Source organism: Cnephaeus nilssonii, assembly GCF_951640355.1.
Source record: "Cnephaeus nilssonii genome assembly, chromosome: 3".
NCBI classification, from domain to species: Eukaryota; Metazoa; Chordata; class Mammalia; order Chiroptera; family Vespertilionidae; genus Cnephaeus; species Cnephaeus nilssonii.
In genome coordinates, this window is record NC_137074.1 from 45,739,567 (window position 1) to 45,762,504 (window position 22,938).

The window sequence follows — 22,938 nt, forward strand, 5'->3', positions numbered from 1 at the left end:
ACCTGATGCCTTTTTTGGAGGGGTAGAGGTATTTGCTCTTTAACAACATATTATTTCTTTGTAATTGGGCTAATTTGCTTCTATATCTCTTCTGTGGATACTTTTCTTAATTTTTAAGAATGTCTATTTCAAATTGATTTGTAAGGAGTTGAATAATTTTTATTTCCTCTGTTTCTGGTTATTTTCACATTATTTAAAGGTTTGTGCTTTATTTCTATCCTTCTTTTTTGATTAGTTTAGCAAAAGGTTTATTATTTATTTAAAAAAAAAACAAAAGGCTTATTATTTATTTATTGGCTTGTCATTCTTTATTCCCTTTTAAAAATCTTCAACAATACATTTCTTGTGCTTTGAATAGGTTTATTTTGTTTTTCTGATTATCAGAACTTGACTCTTAATTCACATATTTTCACTTCTGCTTTTTCATTGATATAAACAAAGTATAAAATTTTCTTTAAGGATTGCTCTAGCTGTATGCCACATATTTGTTAAGTAGTGATTTAGATTTAGTTATTTGAGTATGTGCAGTTTTAGAAAATGCCGGACCCGATATAATGCAAGCCTCATGGGGACAAGAGCCTTGTTTGTTTATTCATTTCAAGCCTACCATAGTGCTTATCACATGGCAGGTGCTTAAGCAATATTTTTTTAATTTTATTTATTTATTTATTTTTCTTAAGCAATATTTTTGTGTGAATAAATAAATCTCTGTGACATAATTATTGGATTTGTGGTGGATTTCCTCCTGGTGCTCTGGTTCATCTCTGCCATGCTTGCACACTCTCTCTAGGTACCGACCAATGTGGAGGCACAAGAAAAGATTGATGTGCTTCACATTACAATTCTACCAACACAATTTTCTCTAAATTAAGTACATTGGGTAAAGGATTTTTGTAAAGATTACTCTGGGAAGACATATTTGAGTAGAATCAGAATGTTAGCAGAGATCATGTCCATAATCTTTGTGGACTTGGACACTTTGTTCAAACTAAATCTTGCAGAGGGGCCAAGTCCAGAATGTCAAATGATAAAAACAGACCTGCTCTGGTGGGGGGAGGGTGCAGAGCCAGGTGAAGCCCAAAACACTGCTGCTGGCTGCCTTCCCTCCTGACCTCCGCCCATATTCTTATTGGAAAACCAATAGTTTTAGTTTAAAAAAAAACCTCAATTTTTAAATGGGAATGAAAACAAAAATTCAAAGAAGGCAAATGATTCATTCAAAGTTACTCAGCAAATTAGAGGCATAATGTGGGACTGCAATTGCGGCCTTCTGTCTGCATCTGATGGCATTTCCAGGCTCCCAGAAAGCCTCCTGTACCTTGATTCCATGAGTACTTTTGGGTGGACCTGATATATGATGACCTCCCTGTGCAGGCCCCCCTTGGCATAGACACCGTCTGCATATTTGCTGATCACTGAAGGGAAAGTTGTGATTCAGGCTCTGAGCTTTAAGAATGCAGACTTAGTTTCTAGTCTCCTGATGAAACTGTGAATCTGGGTTCCAATGATGTTTCTGCTACACGGACACCTGCCCACACAGCATGATTAGAAATTATAATGATGATGACAATGAATCTTCCAGGACACCCACATTCTTTGCAAGATATTTCTGCTAATCGTCTCTACCAGAATCAGTCGGATAACTGTTTTTATATAGTTGTGTTTTTTTTTTTTTAATTCCCCTTTCTAAGTCAATTAGCAATGCTGGTCTAATTCTGGTGTAAGTTAAAGATTTTTCCTTGCCATTTCTCTGGTATGTAATTTTTATTTTTATTTTTTCATGCAGGGGATCCTAAAACCTAGAGTGAATGGGGTAATGCAAGACAGGGCCAGGAATGAAGAGATTTGGGTAGTGCCAAAAGTTTCCTGTGAGCTCTTGATAGAGGTTATCTTCCATCTCTGCAACTCTGCTTCTTCTTCTGTTAAAGGGATATCCAATTCTGTTTTCCCCAACTTACTAGAGTGGTGGGACTCAAATGAGGAAATGAATAAGGAAACACTTCATTAACTCTCCACTATAAATTGAGAGTTATTATTGAAGTTATTTTTGCATTGTTGACAGCTTAGCGTCTTAAAGTTCTATTTAGTGGAGTACAATCAAACACTATAGGTATGAGAGCTGAGAACATGGGGAGGGTTAGGGCAGAAAAATGACCAAGATAATGCCTGAAATGCTGTGGTTTATGGGCTCTACCTTGAACCAGGAAAGTAACGCTGCCATGAGGGGATGGCATATGGGGATAAAAGAGAGGATCTCAGGATCTGGAAGTTTCAATCGAGAAGTGGAAATAAACATTACGGGCGAGAGAATATGAGGTTCGAGTTAGGGCGTGTGGCAGTGGAGTAGTGATGGAGAGGCCACAAGAGGCAATTAGAAAAATGCTGGCACTGGCTTTGGACCCTGTATATCTGGAGTGTAGGATGTCAGGCAGACATAAATAGAGAGGCTTCAGGGAAAACAACATCTTCAGGGAAGTGCCATCTCCAAGAAAACCCTCCAGATTCCCTTCAAATACTCTCCATGGAGGGGAGAGGCTGTTCCAAAGCAAGCTCCTTAGGGCCAGAAAGAGCCTTGTCTTATTTGCCTTCATGTTCTGCTATTTACATGACACTTGGTTCACAGAACTTGTCTTTTCTTTTTAAAAATTGTTTTCGGCTGCCTGGCTGGTGTGGCTCAGTGGTTGATCATCGACCAATGAACCAGGAGGTCACAGTTTGATTCCCAGTCAGGGCACATGCGTGGGTTGCAAACTTAATCCCCAGTAGGAGGTGTGCAGGAGGCAGCTGATCAATGATTCTCTCTCATCATTGATATTTCTGTCTCTCTCTCTTTCCCTCTCCCTTCCTCTCTGAAATCAATAAAAAGTTACTTAAAAAACAAAATTGTTTGGGGCCTTTTTAAATTTAAAGATTGAATATCTGAAGGAATATTTAGGAGGGGTTCTGAGAGGGAAAAGCTAAGTTGGATAATTCTGTTTCTCTTTTGAATTCAGTTTCTTCATCTAGAAAGTGTCGGGTGCCATGACCTGATTTCTGTAACATTCACTATTGTTGAAGGGAAAACATGTTTTCTAAAACTGTGATTACAAAAATACTCAGTGAATATATTGATATTTTGGTTACAGAGGTGAGTGTTTGGGAAGGAGTAAAGTGTTTCCAAAAGTAATTTTCCTTAGCAGAGGACTTCGGTTGGCACACTGGGCTCAGGTAATTTCAGCCTTTATACCTGGTACCTATCCATCCAGCCATCCATCCATCGATGCATTCATCCATCCATCCATCCATCTATCTACCTATCTATGGAAGATGGCAGAATTTAATTTCTTTTATTTTTTTTTAGTCTTTGCTTGGTTTGGTGAATCAGTTAAGCTGAGTTGAAGGAAAACTGGTTTCTGAAAGAAAAATCGGAAAAAAAAAGTAACATGATTCTTTGTCTAGGCTAGCTTCTATAGTTTCACAGGCAATTGGGATGGGACTAAGGTCTGGACAGACTGAATCTCTGAAAACCCTGTGAATGTGTTGGCTAAGCTTCTTTTCTTCCTAGCACAGATGGGAGAGAGATTTTTTTTTTTTTTTTTTTTTTTTTTTTTTAGTAAAACTGAGCCAGTTTAATCTTTGAAACCTTCAAACATAGTTTGGGAAGAGGATTCTCTTATACTATGAGTCCAACTATAAAATAAAAATTTTCAATAATTATAAAAAATGTAAATTTTTTAATTACTGATTTCTTTTTTTGGCAAAATTGGCCTTTCTCATTCTGTTCCTTTATTTTTATTTATTTTAGTTTTCAAAAGTCTGCTTAATTCAGCTAATTTCTAGCTTCCAGTGAAACATTTAACTAATCAAATGCATTTAAATGCTTTTTAATTTATTATAAGAACAACAAAAAGGGAAAAGTCACTTTAATATCTTTTCTTGTAGTTCAATGTTGTCAGCTCTTTTCCTGATTGAGTTTTGGTTTTGCTATAAGCAGCCTGAGGGTGTTCAATTCCCTGTAATCTTTACCCGCTGGTGAATTACAAAACTAGTAGAGCATTTTTGTATACTTTTGCCCAGCTTTCTCTAATGTTAATATTTTATATAACCAAAGTACATTTATCAAATCTAAGAAATTATCATCAGTATAACAAAATTAATTCAAACACACTTTTTAAAGATTTCCTCAGTTTTTCCACTAATGCCTTTGTCTGTTACATAGTCCAATTCAGGATACTACTCTGCATTTAGTCATCGTATCTGCTTAATCTCCTTTTATGGGTAACTGTTTCTCAGCTTTTAGCTTTTCCTTGTTTTATGACCTTGACATTTTTTATGTGTATCAAGCAAGTATTTTTTAAATGTATCGAATGTCCCAGAATTTGAATTTATCTGATGTTTTCTCATGATTGGAATGTGGTTGTGGCTTTTTGGGAAGATCACCATAGAGGTGAAGCCCTTCTCATGACTTCATATCAGGAAGTACATGGATTGACACAACCTATTACTGGGATATCAACATTATTGCTGATCACTTTTATTTTAAGTTTTGTCTAAAGTCTTGTAGTCTGGGACTGTTGATACTCTAACACCTTTGCAAATTAGTTATGACAATCACGGACTAGACTTCAAACCACAGGCCCCATTCTAATGGAAGGCCATAACTCCCAAAGCAGGTGGCTCCCAAAGCTCAGTTAGAAAATGCTCTTTGGATCTTTGGATCTGAAGCCCATTTTGAGGCTTTTTCTGATCAGCCCTCCAGTCCTAACCCAGGGTCTGCCTGAAAGAAAGAGTTGAGTGACAGTGCTAGTTTTGTGTATTTTTACCCAGTGTAAAACACAGGAATTAGGGCTTACCTTAGAAACCAAATCTCCAACAGAAATGGAACACTAGGGAAAGCAGGAAGGAGTGGGAGATAGACTTCTCCTATCCTTCCAGATGGTTTCAGGAGATAATCCTTCCCTTTGAAGGATTAATGGCTTAATGAATGTCATGCATATCATTGTCTCCTATCCTGGAGGAAGAAGTGAGGGAGAATGATGGAGGGAGAGCTAAATCTTTATTATTTGATTATTTGACAGGACACAGAATTTCCATATCTATGGATTGATACCAAAAGGTATGAAAAGGTAAAGATTTTCACACCTTTTTTTTTTTTGTTTTTTGGTAGCTTCATGTATTGATGCATTACACATTTACTGAATTTTTACCTACCTGTATTATACTCAGAGGATGCACAGTGCGGTTGGAAAGAGGAAGTATTGATGACTAGAGTTGGAAAACCAACCTTGATTCAAGCCATTAAAGAGTTGAGACAAGAATCTAAGGTCTATATGTGATGATATCAGTATCCCAATGGGTAGAGTGTCTAAATTGCCATTTTCTTGATAGTAATCCTTGATCCTATTTGGTTTTCCTGATCTTTTATATATGGGATGGAGCCATGTTTTCTCTTTGGCATTTGCCATCACAGTGTCCTGCTATATCTTGGTCTTGAGCTACAGAGTTGAGAGAAATACCTGTGGGAGTTCATTTATTTTGCTAACTATTATAAAACTTGTCTCCTTTCTCCAAGAAATGTTATGCTCTGTTCACTTTCTGGCAGATGAAGGTTGAGGAAACATTGGAGATATGCTGTCCAATATGGTAGCCATAGCCACATGTGAACATTGAGCACCTGCAGTGTGGCTAGTGCTACATGTTGAAAGGGTAATACTTTGCATATATTTGTAAAATACATTTCTTTTTACTATTCTGTTAAAATGTGGTGACTAGAAAATTTAAACTTGCATATGTGGCTCACATTTATATTTCTATGGGACAGTGGTTAGCACCTGGGAAGAATAAAGAACACAATAAATTGACCTTGTGTTTTTCTCTGAGTTCTAATACTGTTGGCATTAAGGAGAAAAGCTTCAGCAGTCATAATTTTCATTAAAAAAGTCTGATTCAGAAGAATTGGCTCATTTTACATTATTGCTTGGACTGGAGAGGAATCTGACATTTGGTATTTTCATAATTGAGAACATAACTTGCTGACTTAAAAAAAAAATCACAACAATTTGTGCTTGGCCATAGGTACCAGAATTGAGCTCTTTGAAAATAGGGGTTGTGTCCTTTTTTCTTTCTACCATCCTTTCCTCAAAACCACATACTAAGTAGCACATAGAAGGTGGTTAACTGGCATTTGTTGAGAAACAAAATAACTTTAAAAAAATGAAAGCCTGTGAAGCTACCCTATATTTATGGTTGGGAGAGAGAAATATCCACCTTCATAAGGCATCTCTTTTTCTTAAGTCAGCCACCAAATTAAAGAACATTGATCCAAGTGTTTATTTACTTCTAGGTTTAATTACCATTCTCATCAGGTGTCCTTGTCAGTTATGCTTATGATAAAAAATATTTTCAAAATGCTTAATCTCACCACCTCTCAGTGAGGGGAGACTGAGAAGGATGCTGCTTGCACATTTTAATTCTCACCTTGTTTATATATGATATTTAAGAACCTGAAGACTGGATTATTCTTATTGTTCTTCTTGTTTGATCTTTTCCAAGATCTGTCTATACTAGGGAGGGTGTGGATTCATAATGAAGAATGAGTTTAAGCTTAGTTATTTTAACTTCTCATTTGGGTCTTTTATTTTATCTGCTTCCTATTGATCCAGAGCCTTAAATATGGGATGGAGCCATTTTTTCCTCTTTGATAACTATTGTAAAACTTGAACACATGACTTACAGGTTCTCAGTCTTCTATCACTCCTAACTCTCCTGATTCTTCCTACTTCAGCACAATCCCCAGGGCTGGCTGAGGGACCAGGCTTTGTAGGATGATGTTATTTGGTCAAAGCCCTGTGCTGGAAATTCAAGAGCCTTTATGATTCCAAGTTAGGGATGGCATAGACTATAACTGACCCCTGACTCTAGCTATAGTCAAGAACATGTTGGATTGGTTAGAGGCAAGTCTTATAGAATCTATGATGGCTTTATTGCTTACTATTTGTAGAAAATGCCTTTTGAAAGAGGCCTTTTGGTTATATGTATCCTTATTTCTAAGAAATATTTGAAGCTTTAGTTATTTCTGCAGGACAGAGCAGAAATTGTGGAAACACTTGGAAGTTGGCAGTTGTAATAAGTGGAAAAAGGGTTGGCCTTTGAGTCAGAAGAACTGTGTTTAATTCTTGGCTCTCGTATTTCCTAGCTGTGAATTCTAGAGAAATAACATATCATCTCTGAGCATTAATTTTTTTATGTGCCAAAATTAGACAATATCTACTTCACAAGGTTGTCATATGTTATGTGAGTTGAGTACCTATGTAGGGACTGATACTTGGGCTTTATAAACGCTGAATGAAGTGGTATTCTCCCACATCTTGTGATTTTGCTAGTTATAGACCAATAGCCATCTTCTGTCTTCATTTTGGAGGTGGAAGAGGAAGGCAATGGGGTATTGTGTGGTAAAATCCACTTTAATTCTAGCTGTGAGAAAAAGAGCAGGGAAAATGTGGTAAGCAATTGCTTCTAAAAAGCTCGGACTAAAAGCACTTGATGGATTTGTGCTGGCTTCCCGGTAGACTCATCTCTGTACTGCCCACATAGCACAATTAATAGTTATTACTCAAGAAGGAACAAATAAAAAAAAAGAGAGCAGGCATAAAAACATCCTTTTATCTTTCTGATGATGGTCCTTTTTGTCAGGTCCGTGGAGCCATACCTGTGAATCATCCTGGGAAAGCACAGTGTGGGTGACTAGAAGGAAGAGCTTGTGGCTTATTTCTTACCCACTTCCTGGGCTGGGGAAATGTCTAAAGCTCATCTTTCTTATCTACTGATGCCTTGTCAATATCCACTACCGTTCACCATGCATCTTCACAAACAAGGGCCTCTTTCTCACATCCTCACTCTAAATGCATCCCTGTGTAGAGAGCCAGTTGCTTTCTGGGCAGAAAAAGTTGTAAAGTAAAAGCAGAATAAAGTTAAGAGGATAAGCATGGGGCCTTGGAAGAACACTGGAGTGGACATGATTCTGAGCATAAGCATAGAAACTCACCATGTTTTTGGTTTTTTTTTGTGAGGGTATGGGGATGAGTCACAGTTCTGCTATAGACTGGCCAAATGGCCTTGGGGACTTCATGCCAATGCTACCAGAGTCCATGGATCAAGCTTTTACACTTGCAGTCTTGAAGCTTAGTTAGACCCTAAGGGAATCTTGCCATGAGGATGAATGTCCCATGTGGGTATCTTAATTCTACAGATTCAACTTCTCAGGTGGAATGGAGGTGAGAATCATGGACCGTTGGGTTCATCTCTGGGTTTGCATCTAGTTGAAGTAGGGGTGTTTTGGGTGAGCTACATAATGTCTCTGAATATCAGTTTTGTCATCTGTGAAACAGGAATAGGATTGTTGTCAGAATTGTGAACAGTATATGTTGTAATGTGCCTGGTACAGAATAAGTTCTTAATAAATGATTGACATTATTGTTGTTATTATCTGTAACCACAATACTTTTACTTTGCCCTGTCTTATAGGGATAAACTGTGGGTATAGGAAATATTACTTGTGAAAATGCTTTGCACTAGATAGAAACTATTTACATAATGAATAACTTCATTAAAGAAAGCTTAAAATCAACTCCTTCTTTTTAGTTGTTATTTATAGATTAATTGTCTTCAAGTCTCGAATAGTTTCTTTTTTCTCTATCGTTTGGATTTTCCTGTTTTCTCTATTTCACCTGTTATTACCCCAAGCTCTCATTGCCTTCTGCTCTACTGGTGTTCTTGCTTCCAGACTCCCCTAGAGTTCTGTAAGTATGGTTCACGGAGCAGCAACATCACCATTAAGCCTCACAGCTTGTGGGAATGTAGCATCTCAAGTTCCGCCAGACTTTCTGAATCATGGCACATGTTCCCCATCATGCTGTGTGCCTAGGTGTGATGCTACCACCCTTGCTTACAGTCTATGCTTGGCCAATGTGTATAGGTTCTGCCTCCAGAATATTTTCTGATTCTTATTGCTCTCATTACCTCTTTTGCAAGAGGCAGTTGAAGGGTGAGGGGCCATGAAGAGCACTGGAGTAAGAGTACAGTAAATCAATACAAGTCACCATCCAGTACCTTGACTTGGCAATAGACTATCTGAAATGGTGTGTATACTTTTATGCTTTTTTCTTGTGACCCTTGTCCATACCACATGGAAAGATCTAAGGATGTTAGTTGGATCATATAAAACCCCCACCATACAGTGGTTTCCATGGTATATAGAAAATTTGAAAGACCTTTTTGTGGCCTGCAAGGCTCTATCAGATGGGCCAAGTCTTCTTCTTTACCTCGCACCTCTAACCACTTCATTCAGTAAGTGACAGACACAATGGCCTTTCTTTTGCCTTATATCTAAGCCCAGTTTGTTTCTACTTGACTTTCCTTTATCTATATGGCTACCTTGCAGTCATCATCCAAGACTTATTAGATATGTCATCTCAGACAAATCTTCCTTAATCTCTAGGTAAAGTAGCATACCTCTCACTTTCCCATCACTTTTTCCTATTATCTTGTTTTATATTCCACATAATATTTATGGTTCTCTGAGAGAATGGTTAGTATGCCTTTGTTTTCTTTATGTACATTGCAAACACTACTTAAAAATTTAAAAAATATAGTTTTATTAATTTCAGAGAGGAAAGGAGAGGGAGAGAGGGATAGAAACATCAATGATGAGAGAGAATCATTCATCGGCTGCCTCGTGCATGCCCCCTACTGAGGACTGAGCCAGCAACCTGGGCATGTGCCCTTGACAGGAATTGAACCTGGGACCCTTCAGTCCACAGGCTGATGCTCTATACACTGAGCCAAATTAGATAGGGCCTTGCAAACACTTTTGCTGAGAGATATCTTAGGTATAATAATCATGATGAAGATTTGCTGAGTGTTTATGCTAGGCACTGTACGTAGTAAACTCTAATGGATCAGTTCATTTGGATTATTTTGTTCTCTTTAATGGATTATTTATTTTTATCTTTATCTTCCTCTTGTCTTAGGATGTTAGTTTTCTAAAGGTGGGGACCATGTCTGGTTATTGCCACTATATTCCTAGCTTGTAGAAGATTGCCCATTGCTTGCTCAGGAAATGTCTGTTTAGGGAATGAATGGATCCTAGAAGATTATAATTTGAGAACTAGTCTATATGGAGGAAAAGAACAATCTCTTTCATTCCCTATTCCAGATATGTTCCGGGAGAATGTTCATCTTTATCTTTTGTCTATGAGAGCAATAGACATTGGAATGTGAGGAAGGGTCTGCTCTAGTGACCTTGGGTGCAGATAAGATCCTGAAGGTGTGGCAGAGAGGTTAAGTGGCACTTTAATGAGAACAAGTCCTTTCTAAAGCCTTAAGTTTGGCATTTTGTGTGTTTGAAAATACAAGGCCTCTGACAGTACGTTCTCTTACGCACATTGTCAGTGTGCGTATTTGAACTTTTAATATTACGGACTTAGCTGGCAGTAACCATGGTGAGTAGACCTATCACACAGCATTATTTTTGAGTCACTTTAAAATGCTGACAATTAAATATACCGTACTCTTTTAAGCGATCCATCAGTCTCCCTTGTTGTCATAGTGACTGGAGTATATTTAGAAATGTGACAAGTACACTGAGTTCAATTGCACTTTTGCCAAAACATAGTTTTGCAGCTAAAATTGAATTTCCTGATTGAAGATCCGAGTGCTGTTAAGGGGGCATGATCATTTCTATACATTATTCTGGAAGTATAACTTACATCATTCTATTAAATCATCAGTAAAAGTCTTTTCCGGATATTAAGACATTGGCACTTGAAATAGTTGTACTTACAGTTGATGAATTAACATGAAATAAAAGTAGCATCATGTGTTTTTTTTTCTTTAAAAATGAAATTAGGCCTTACCAATATAACTAGTTTAAAGATTAATTCCTTTATATTTTCATAAAGAAATTGTAGGTAAGTGTGCATGCATCTATCCCTCAATATTATATTATATTTAATCCAAAGAATTTATCAAGGACCATCTCTCCCCTACTTGTAATCTATTCTTAACAATATGAGGCCCTTGGTTTTGTCCTTCGGATTAACAAGCATCCTTATTTTTCTCCAACCTCATTCTGTCTGGGTTTTAATTAAATGAAGTGGTTTAAAGAGATAAAATGAATAGGACTGTTTTCCCAAACAAAGGAAAAGTAAATGTCTTCTCTCTTGTCTAATCAGGAAGTTGGTTGGAATTTTCACTTCCCTGTGGATCTTTGTCCTGTCACCATAGTGCTGAGAATGATGTTGAGTATGAACTGCTTACTTATTTGACTACAGAAAGTTTAGGAATATGTGCAGAGGTTAGGTAAGACAGATTCTCTTCTCTTGAGGTAAGAAACAAATACTCTGAAATTTACATAGAGCTGAATGCTTTGGCATCTGGGATGGATTTTGAGCCCTTGATCATATGGTTAAATTATCTATTTCTTTCATATACATTGCAAACGACGGTAAGAGACATCCTAGTTTTAATAACAATGAGCAAGATTTACTGAGTTTTTATTACCTGCTATTTTTTATAGTAAGCTCTTTAATGGATTATTTTGCTGGAGCTACACAATAATCTTATAAGTAGGTCCTACTGCTATTCTCACTTTATATTAAAGAAACTGGGTTAGAGAGACTTTGTCTTATCTTTCCTAAGAGTATACCTTGAGTAGTAGCGGAGTCTGGCTTCTGCTCCAGGTGCCCTAAGAATAAGTGCCTACCCCATAGAAGGCACACAATATTGGTTGACTAATGACCTACTCCCTGGTGAGGTCATAGAGATGTCTCAGTGTTTCCAAATGCTCACTGAAGTGGCAACTACATAAAGGTAAATGGGTAGCAGGATCTGAAAGTAGAGACACTCTGTGTCTTTCCTATGGTTTAGAACGACCAAAGGACATTAGTACTAGACAGTAAGGGGAGATTCACAACTCCATCTAGTCCAGTGTTTCAATCGCAGGATCTCTTTACACTCTTAAACATGGAATTTTATTTATGTAAATTATTGATATTGATATTTATCATGTTAGAAATTAAAACAGAAATTTAAAAGATATTTTGAAATGCATTCTATTTGAATAAAAATAGTATATTTTCCAAAATAACTCCAAAAAAAGTTATTGAGAAAAGCGGCAACTGGATTCTCACTTCTGCTTTCAATTTGTTGTGATATGTGTTTTGATTAAAGTTTATGAAGAAAATCCAGAAAGGGTTTTCAAAAAGGATTGGAAAAGGAAGGGAAAAGGAAGTAATTGTGGATTTTTTTTCCTGTGATACTATACCAAAACTTAACAAGTGGTAGTTTTCTAAAGTTAAGTTAAAATGTGAAATTTGAAATCAATAAACAATTTATACTCTGTTTTATTAAAATCTAGTGGTCCAATGATTACTTTGAGTGGATTTCCACCTATGATTCTGTAACATCATGCATTGTTCATTTGGAAAATATCAAGTTATGCAGATCTTCCAAATGTTCACATGTTTTATTCTCTAACATAGAAAAATAATATAAATTGATATGACTACTAATTCTATCAAGAAAGTATTTAAAGTTTTAGGAAGATGTGAAGTGTATAATAGTAGATGCAAGATTTTCAAATTTTTAATTTACACTTTAAAATTTGGCAACAAAAATGATCCTTGAAATAATAGGCTCTCTTGCTTTATTTTTGAGAAAATATCTAGCAAAACCAAAGTCTGAATGACCATGTTGTATCAGTCATTCTTTCAAACAAAATGGTGTTCCATGCAAAGAGCTGATAGCTAAGCTCTTTTTGTTGTTGTTGTTGTTAATCAGCACAGTAAGATATTATTTCCATTGACTTTTAGAGAGAGTGAAAGGGAAGGGGAAAAGGAGAGAGAGAGGAGAGGAGAGAGGGCGAGAGCGAGACAGAGAGAGAGAGAGAGAGAGAGAGAGAGAGAGAGAGAGAGAGATGTGAGAGAGACACATTGCTTGGTTTGCCTCCTGCACATGCCCCGCCCTGGGCCTGGGATCAAACCTGCAACACAGATATGTGCACTTGATTGGAAATCTAAACTATGTATCTGTCAGTGCATGGGCCGATGCTTTAACCACTGCGCCACGCAGGCCAGTGCAATAGCTCAGCTCTTAATTCAAACAATCATCCAAGTGCATTTCTTGGAGATAACCATTGCAGTTTGGGATTCAGCAGGAGTGCTTCATGCATACTTTCTATTTCATCACATGGGATATTAAAAAGATGTGTACTCAAGAACTGAGATTTAATAAAACTAATAATTTTTAATGCCTGAAGGACAGTCTTAAGAAACTAGCTTGTGCTCCCACCTTTCTGTGGGTGCCTGGTGATGAACAATGCAATGACTATCAGCGCATTTCAGTGCCACTGACTTGATATAGTATATTAAAACTCCAACCATTTTTTCCTACTATTGCTTTTGCACCATTGGTGTAAATGTCAACACATTGAAACAGGCTCATCATACATTAGTAGTATCATGAATTTGCAGACCCTTGAAAAGTTTAGAGTACCCCTCCTCATTCTGCCCCACGTGTTTGTGAACATTGAGAACTACTGATCTAATCAGTATTTACTTTCATGGGGGAGGAGAGCTGGAAGAGACCTACCCAAGACACCTAAGCTAGTCAGTGGGGGAGCAGGGACAATAATCCACTTGTTATTGCATTTCTCTTTCTTTTATTTTTCCATTTGATTTCTTGCTTCAGTTTTAAGGTAGATGTTTTTGAACTTTTTTTGTGTGAAAATTCAATTTATTTGGGAAAAGTTCCATATTTTTTGCATATTAAAGCCTTTTCACATTTTCTCTACTCTGTACTTACCATGGCACCACTGCTCTCTCTTCTGTTTTTAGTAGTAACCACTGCTGCCTTTTTACACAGAAAATGCTTTGTCTCAGCCAAGACTAAGAAATGGAAGAAGGAATTGACTGCTTGTTCATTTTTTGGAATGGGATTCCAGCTGTGTGTGTGTGTGTGGAAAATCAGTGAGTTTGTGTTGAAGGAGCCACTTTCTTCTTCACCGAGAATAGTTAGAAGTCACAGGAACGGAATTGTACACACAGACATTACCTTTCATATCACTACAAGTTGCTGCACTTGTAGTGATATGAAAGATATCACTACACCCTAACCCCAATTCTCTATTAAAGCTTCTCTCTCCCTTTCCCTTTTTTCTTCCTCATGAGAGGGAGGGAGACTGCCCAATAAAAATTGCTCTTAATTTTGCTTTTGGTTATATTAATATTTTAAGTGATCTGTTTTCTTCAATAAAATTTGGTTAGACTGTGAAATCATAATAAAGAATGCTGAGAAGAGCAATAGAACTAGACCCAGATATTACATTTTCTCTTTAAACCTGTCTCCTGTTTTACAGTAGGTTTGGGAGTTTGGGGGGTTATATCTTGAGAGGGGCTGCAGTGTGTGGAAGTGACTACATCTGGCAAACCATGAGAGTAGACTTGTAGGATATCAAATGTATTGTTTTATTATGTTCTCTTGCAATATCACATTATTTTTTTTTCTGATCAACAATTTGATTGCTTTCTTTCATCTGTGAGTTTTTTTAGTTAAATTCTATTTTCTAACATTCTTCTGATTGTTTCTCTATGTCTGTCTTGGTTTTCCAAAAGTGAGCTCTGACTTGACCTTTGGTCTTCCCTGTGCATTAGCTTTTCCCTAAACTTAGGCCTTTGGTGACTTCCATTTCTTTCCACAAAATTGATGTTTTCTGCCTTTAGTTACTTGCAAATCATTTAGTATTTCTTTTTTTTCTTTCTTAGACTTGTAGTTATGATTTTTTCTCATTGTTTATTATGCCCACAAATTGCCTAGCAGCAGTTCTGTTTTAACTCTTCAAAATGTGTCTTGTGCCTCTTCGTCTCAACTTCTGCAGCATGGGGATTGTCCTGAGCTTGGTGCATTGTAGGTACTCCATGGATGTACTGAATGAAGGTGATGCTTATCCAAGGTCTCTTCTTCAAAGGGCATTCTTCAAGTTTTTGCCTAGAGGTCTGAGCTGTTGTTTATCTCTCAAGATTGGGCAGCTAAATCTCCAAAACACACAATTGCGATAGTCCATCTTTTAATGCAGACTCCCTCCTGCTGCCAGGATGTCACACATGCCTTCTCCGACAGATGGCCATTTAGCCTCTACATGAACACTTCCAGTTCTTTGTGAGGCAATTTGTCCTACTGCTAGGCAGCTTCTGATTTAAAGTTTTCCTTTACATTGCTCTGAAACTAGAGTTTCCATGGTCTCAATCCTAATAGTCTAGCTTGCATATGGCTTATACATGACACATCCTTAGATACTTGAAGATAGCTGTAATTCCTCCATTATATTCATCCTTCAGTATTTTTCTTGATATTTACATCCCAGGAATTAAAAAGGTTTGTATACTTATCTTTTTTTGCCTTCCCTATTCCCACATTACTCTCTAGATTGCCATCATGCCATCCAACTATAAGTCCTCATTCAAACCCACTTTTTTTCTCTGTTAGCTACTGAGAGCAGTATGAGTTTGTGGGTCTAAAAGCTGTGATATAAATTATAGCACAATAACTTAAAAGGTGTGTGAACTCGATCTGATTACTTAGTCTTTCTAAGCCTTGATTTCTCAGATGCAAATTTAACATGGTTTTCTTTACAAGTAATGTTTTTCTCTGCATAAATTTTCTCAACTCCTGTCTCCATTTCAAATCATGAGTTCAGCATTTATTATTATTTCTGTGAAAAACATTTTTTCAACCTTTAATGGGTTAAGGTTGACTGGATATTACAGAATACTTAACTCCTCAATGAACCACTCACTAAGTAGCTTTTAGAATAATTTAGTTGAGCAGTACATTTTGAAAATTAAATGTTCAATTAATTTCAACCCGACCAACATTTACCAAGCACCTCTTATATGACATGAATTTGTGATAGGCAGTTAGACAGACATGAGCAGAGCAAGGATGATGGGCCAGGTACAGAAGGTCACCAGGGCAGAAAGTCCTGGGTGTCTAGCAATGGACAAAACTGGGAAACCAAGGACCTTATCCCTAGGGTAATCTTTCTTCCCCTGGCATATTCTGCTCATGTAATTTAGACCCACTGACCTTTCATATCTCTGGTCATGCAGTTTGGACCCTCCTCTGACCTTTCTTCCCTTGGAATGTTGCCAGTCATGACTGTTAGACCCCTTAGAAGGGGAACGGACTAGGGAGCTAAAGACAGAGAATAGTCCTTAATCATTAAGCCCCCAGGACAATGAGATTCTGACCCTTATCAAATACCTGTAGACCTCAGTTGCGTTTCAGCTCCAGGCCCAGGAAAGCAGCGAAACCAGACAAGTGACACCAGGGCTGACCAGGACCAGCTGTATTGACTAATGACCCCCTGCCCTTGTGCTGACCAATCAGTAGAGACCAAAATCCTGAAAGGACACAACTGGAAAGATGATGAATATTTTATTGGGATCCTCCTCTGAGACCTCAAGATAGATATCCTCATGATACAGGACCCAGTGTGGCTCTCCCTCCCCTCATTTTCCTTGCCTCTTTCTTTCTCCTAAGCTCCAAGGGCCCTGCTTTTACCTCTGGTTTCCTGAGCCCATTTCTTCTACTACTCACATCTCCTACCTCTGTGACTTTTCAAATAAACTTTATCTTATAGTTTGAGTCTTGGCTCTGAATTCTTTCTTAGCCAGAAAAATACCGTGGTTGTTGAACAGAGGTCAAGTCTGACTCTCTCAGTCTAACATCTCGTGCCAATTTTGTTTTGCCACTGCCGACATATTGATCTAGATGCTGCAGAAATTATATAGAATGCTTTTTTAAAAAAATTTGTTCATGCATTCATTTAATAGACTTTTTCTTGAGTACCTAATGACCATATTCTAGATTTTGGGTTTGGATTTAAGAAACTGAGTTAGACAAGATTTCTCTCTTCAACATACAAACAAATAAAAGTGATAACACAGTGTGGTAATTTTAGTGATCTAGATATGGAACAAGGCATTGTGATAGTTTTCTAAAAGACTGCTTCACCAAATCTTTTTGGATCAGGAAAACCTTCACAGCAGGGGAGATGCTTAAAGGTTAAGTAGGGTCTTAGAGAGTCCATTAGAAAAATAAGACCTGTACTGAGCTTGGTTACATTTGATTATGAAGTCATTTTTTTTGTGAAAACTGACCTCTAGGTTCTAAAGTTCCATGTGTTATTTTTGCCACCCCCCAAACCCCCCACAGTTGCATGCATGCAACATTTTTTTTTATTTTTCTGTTTAGTTTAATGAGCTTAAATCAACACAATAACTGAAAAACAGGTGTTATGACATTATAGACTCACTTTTGGGATGTAATTACTGCATGAATGCATTTATTACAAAGTAGGACTAGTAATATTTATTATCTCATGATGTTAGGACACATTACAAAGTCCTTTTTATCTATTATTTCATTTACTTCTTATAGAACAGTTTAGTGCTTTTGGGTTTCCTGAGTGTTTTAAGCACTCTTACTGATAGATATTAGCACAAGAATTAACACTGAATAATTATGTATGAAGGATTTGCAAATAATTTTTCTCTCTTTATTCCAAAGTAATCTTGCTGTGTTTTCTGAATTTATTTAGATCCCCAAAACAGGTGTCTAGGGAAGAGTCTTTTTACCACACTTTGTGTCAGCTTTGTCACTTATCAAACAGAATATTGCTACTATTACTAACAATAACACCAATTTTACCTTACTAGATTGAGGTGGGAGTAAAATCATTAATCTGTGTGAGAACATAATGTGTATAATTAGTCACAATTGTTAATACATTATGTAACTTTTGAGTGACCAGATTGTGAGCTACTTAAGTCCAGGTGAATTCAGCTTAATTAGTTATTATTTACCTTTTTCTCCAAACTTTCTGAGGTAGCTTCATGTTTCCTCTTTTCTATTTACCCCAAAGTGATTGCTGGCAAGTGCTATATGTTCAATAGCACTTGTTGAATTATTTATTTATTAAAGTACTACTGACATTTTTGCTTAGGATTCCCCAAACCTCTTACTTAATATCCAGATTATAAGTTCTTTTGATAGAATCCTTATTAATATCACATGAAGAAGTTGAGCATTACCTTTAGGCCAAAGCAATTTATGTTTCAAAAATCTGATTAATTTAACACAATCAGCAAGGATGTCAGAAGATCTCAGTGCCTCTGATAGATGCTGACAGGTGAGAAAATTAAAATTAGAGAGGGAAGCAATTAAATACTGGCAAACATTACTTTAATGAGACAACCAAATCATTCATAAGCCATGGAATATGTAGTATTCATGATAAGTATCTGAGGGTGGCGGGTGAGAGAGTGCATTTAAATATATTCTTCATAGAGGGTTTGATGATGGCAGTAGATGACATTACATGTTTGTCATCTAATGCCTTTGTCCTAATCTAGCATTTCAATTGTTCTTGGGGACAGATGTCCTAATAATCATGCTTAATATTATGACATTGTTTAATTAACAAGTCTTAGTATAAGTCATCCTTTCACCACCACCTTTACAACCACATAAAACTTACCAAATGCACAGAGTCTAGACAAAATAATTTCTGGCCTTTTCACAGTTATTTGGGGATAACCATGGTCAAGACCTGTGAAAAGAGAAACAGAAAAGTATATGTTCCATGAAAATTTTAATTAAAAATATTTAGGAATTATAGGGCTAAGAGCAGAACTCAGGTCCTCAATCTTCATGCAAGTGTTGTTTTCAAGATAGCATCCCCTATTCAGAAAGAACATCTGGGACCACACTGCTTGAGGAGCTATCCATTTTTGGCATTAGTGGGAGTTTTAAAGGTTCTCTCGTATTTCATATTGGAAATATTGCACTCATAAAATAGCAAGTATTAAGAGGCACCTTTACATTGGTCTCAGCAAATCTAGTGCCAAATGGTTGAAATTTTTGTTCATAATGTTAGAATCATCATCCTAGAGTAACATTGCTTAAAAATTACCTAGGGTACAGTGGTCAATTCAAGAGGTATCATGGTTTCTGAAAAACTTGTTGAAACAGGTCTTTCTGTGCTTTTCTTTTCTCATGTCCTTAGTCTTTTCTGCATTTCCCCCATTATTCTCCATCATTTTTCTTTCTACTCTCACTTCCCCTGTGGTTTTAGTTATTCCCTCCTATTTTCTCCAAAATGTAGTAGAAATGATCAATTATTCGATATTAGTCCCAACTAGGTTTGGTGAGTTATGCTTTTGCATAATTCTAATTAATAAGTTGAAGTTTTGTAAGTTAGAGGTTGATTGTACAGGTTCCTTTTTGCTTAAAATTGCTTTGGTAGATGAGAACATTTTTCTCTTGGGAGAGGATGGGTGGTTTGACAGAGGACACAGACATGCCAGGTTCTGGTTCAGCAGCCATGAGATACACAGAGGCAGCAAAGGATACTGGCTTTATTACCAAGATGCTAGAATGGGATTTGTTAGTTGTCCCAGATCTCTTTCTGGGTCTAGTGGAGAACTCCATTGCATCAGGAAACAATCAAGAGTTCCTGAGGACACATGACACTAAAATCATGTGATGGTGGCTGGTGAAGCCTTCTTAGTTGGAAGGCTTCAGCTTTTCTACTGCTTAAGATGAGACTTACTGATGAAGTCCCTTTTATGAAAATTTCATGGTGTCAACTTCTGTTGTTTCTGTGGCTTGTGTTTTGAGAGCTTGCCCAAGGATGTTGCATCTTTGAAACCTCACTAGGGAGAGCTGAGGAAGTGTTCATGGTAACCCTGCACCTAACACTCCTTCTGCATCAGCTCAGTAATGTGTTACCTTCTCGTTAGACCACAGATGTGAAGTTTTCTCTCTCCTTTCACTTGCCAGTGAAGCAGGACTCAATACTGAATGTGTTCTGGTGCCTTGACAATTGACTTGTCTATGGTAGAGACTCATTTTCCCTTTCCCTACAAAAAGAGCACTCCTGAATGGGAGGCTGTATTGTGAATGGGAGGGTTCTTACTGGTTTCGGTGTCAAGGCGCATGTTATTTTTTTAAATCTGTTTCATATTAACCATATAATCATTGACATTTTGTTTCCTTGTTGGTAAAATTGGGGTTATAATGACAATTATTTGAGATGAAACAGTCATGTAGGCCCTGACGGGCTCGGTTAGTTGGGCATCATCCCATGCAGGGAAAGGTTGATAGTTCGATTCTTGGTTGGTGCACATGCCCAGGTTTTAGCCTCTGTCCCCTATAGGGGACATTCAGGAGGCAGTTGATCAATGTCTCCCTCTCACATTGATGTCTCTCTCTCTCTCTCTTCCCTCCCTCTTTCTCTAAAAATTAATTCAAAAATCTTTAAGAAAAACAAAAACAGCCATGCAATATTTTCCACAGGATTAATGTTTTGATTTTGGTGGCATATGACAAGAATTTTTTGTAGTGCATCTTATCTATCATGTTCTATTCTTTTTAAAAATATGTTTTATTTGATATTTATAGAGAGAGGAAAAGAGAGGGAGAGAGAAATATCAACACCTATCAGCTGCCTCCTGCATGCCCCATGCCAGGGATGGAGCCTGCAACCTGGGCATGTGCCCTGACCAGGAATCGAACCAGTGACCTCCTGGTGCATAGGCCAATGCTCAACCACTGAGAGACACTGGCTAGGCCCATGTTCTGTTCTTAATCTGATTTGAGTCTTATATGAAAATGGGATATATTACAAAAACTTCCTAGAGGTCTTATAATTCTCAGTAAATCTATCCATTGTATTAAAGCAAATGCTTTCATTGCAGTCTTGTTAGAAGCACCATCTCGCTAAACCTAAGGCACTATATAAGCACAAACTTTAAAAGGACTTGAGATATGCCTGCAGTCTTTGACTTAAAGCAGTGTCACTTGCATTTAGGGGCTGAGGAGTCACTTGACTTTTTATTTTAAGGCTTTGCTTTTTGGAACAGAAGTTCTTTGTGTTGTTGTTAGGTGAGGCTATGTGAGATTGACATAGATAAATATTGCAGTATTTTAGGGGCACAGAATACCCAGTCCAAAGCTATTCTCTAGTATCATATGCTTATAACATCATTGTTTCATCATAAAAACAGGCTCATAGAAAGAAATATTATAGTTGTGAGTACCACCACTGTCCATATATATTGTTATGAAATAACGGAGGAAAATTTTCCAAATAATGTTTAAGTGAGCTTTGGCTATAATGCAGATATTATAATCTTCATTTACATGTAAGGAAATTGACACTCAGATAGTAACTTGCCTAAGGCCATTGGTGAGAGGAAGACAAGTTTGACTAGCTCTAAATCCCATGTGTGTGTGTCCTACTTCCTCATGTCAGTCAAATAGTTAGTTTTATTTTATTATTCCCCCTTCCACCAAGCCTAGTAGACCAAGTCAATGAGCTGTTAAGTCTTTGTGTTTTCCCAACCTCATGTATTAGGAGAAATTGAGGTATAAAGGAAAAAGACCACTAGATCAGAGGGTCCAAAATCACACCCTGCCCTATACTGTACTATCTAGTTTTGGCAAGTTACTTACCTTTTCTGAACTCAGTTTCTACATCTGTAAAATGAGGACAATAATACCCATTTGTGCAGTTTATTGTGAGAGAGATGTTGGTTCCCTTCTCATCTTCTCTATCCCTCTGTGAGCTTCTGTTTCCTCACCTATGAAGTCAGTAGAATAATCTCTTCCTGCTTCTTCATCAGGTTAGTGTGGGGTGAAATGTGACAATGAATGTGAAAATGTTTTGCAAAACAAGAAACCACTATGTAGATATAAGAGTTTATGATTATTTAGAAATAAATATGGCTTAGTACCTAAGAGTAATTTTTACCTAATCTTTCATTTACAGACTAGTGTTGAAGTTTGCTGAAGCTTGTGTCCACTGACCATCCTACGAGCTATTATCTGAGGTAAGAGAGGATTGGCTTCATGCTTATGAAATGCTAATAGGCATCGTAGGCAATAATGTTTAAGGTTGATTTCACTCTCAACAGAAGAAATACAAAGGTCTTTCATGAGCACCCAAACTGAAGAATGATCAAGACAATGAACTGCCCTCCTTTGACCTCTCCTTGATTTAATGTCCCCTTTCCATTCTTACACCTTAAGGTTTAATACCAAAAGCTCAAAAATCTGGGCCATGTAGCAGATTCTGATTTAATGAGTATTTAAGTATTTATAATATGCTATGTACTAGAATGTTCTTATCTATTGTCATCTTGTATGCCTTGATACCATGTGACAGGAGGACTTTCTCTCTAGTTTCCTGGCCCCTTTTAAATATATATATATATATACTAGAGGTCCGGTGCATGAAATTTGTGCATGGGGGGTGGGGGGGTGTCCCTCAGCCCAGCCTGCACCCTCTCCAATCTAGGACCCCTCTCACAATCCAGGACTGCTGGCTCCCAACTGCTCACCTGCCTGCCTTCCTGATTGCCCCTAACTGCTTCTGCCTGCCAGCGTGGTCACTCCCTAACCACTCCCCTGCCAGCCTGATTGATGCCTAACTGCTCCCCTGCCAGCCTGATTGCCCCTAACTGCCCTCCCCTGTAGGCCTGGTCACCCCTAACTGCCCTCCCCTACAGGCCTGGTCCCTCCCCAAACTGCCCTCCTCTGCTGGCCTGGTCACCCCTAACTGCCCTCCCCTACAGGCATGATTGCCCCCAACTGCCCTCCCTTGCAGGCCTGATCCCTCCCAACTGCCCTCCCCTGCTGGCCATCTTGTGTCCACATGGGGCAGCCATCGTGTGTGTTGGAGTGATGGTCAATTTGCATATTACTCTTTTATTAGATAGGATTTTTTTGTTGATTTCAGAGAGGAAGGGAGAGGGAGATAGAAACATCAATGATGAGAGAGAATCATTGATTGGCTGTCTCCTACACGCCCCACACTGGCGATAGAGCCTGAAACCAGGC

General features: G+C 37.7%; 1 protein-coding gene across 6 annotated transcripts in view; it reads left to right on the forward strand.

Moving 5' to 3' along the window:
• LPP (LIM domain containing preferred translocation partner in lipoma) overlaps window positions 1-22,938 on the forward strand; it is a 679,775-nt gene that overhangs the window by 150,936 nt on the left and 505,901 nt on the right. For all 6 annotated transcript variants that reach the window (XM_079766429.1, XM_079766432.1, XM_079766430.1 and 3 more), the window contains one exon: window positions 21,869-21,929. The gene's annotated coding sequence lies outside the window, so the exon portion shown is untranslated. The remainder of the gene's footprint in view (window positions 1-21,868; window positions 21,930-22,938) is intronic.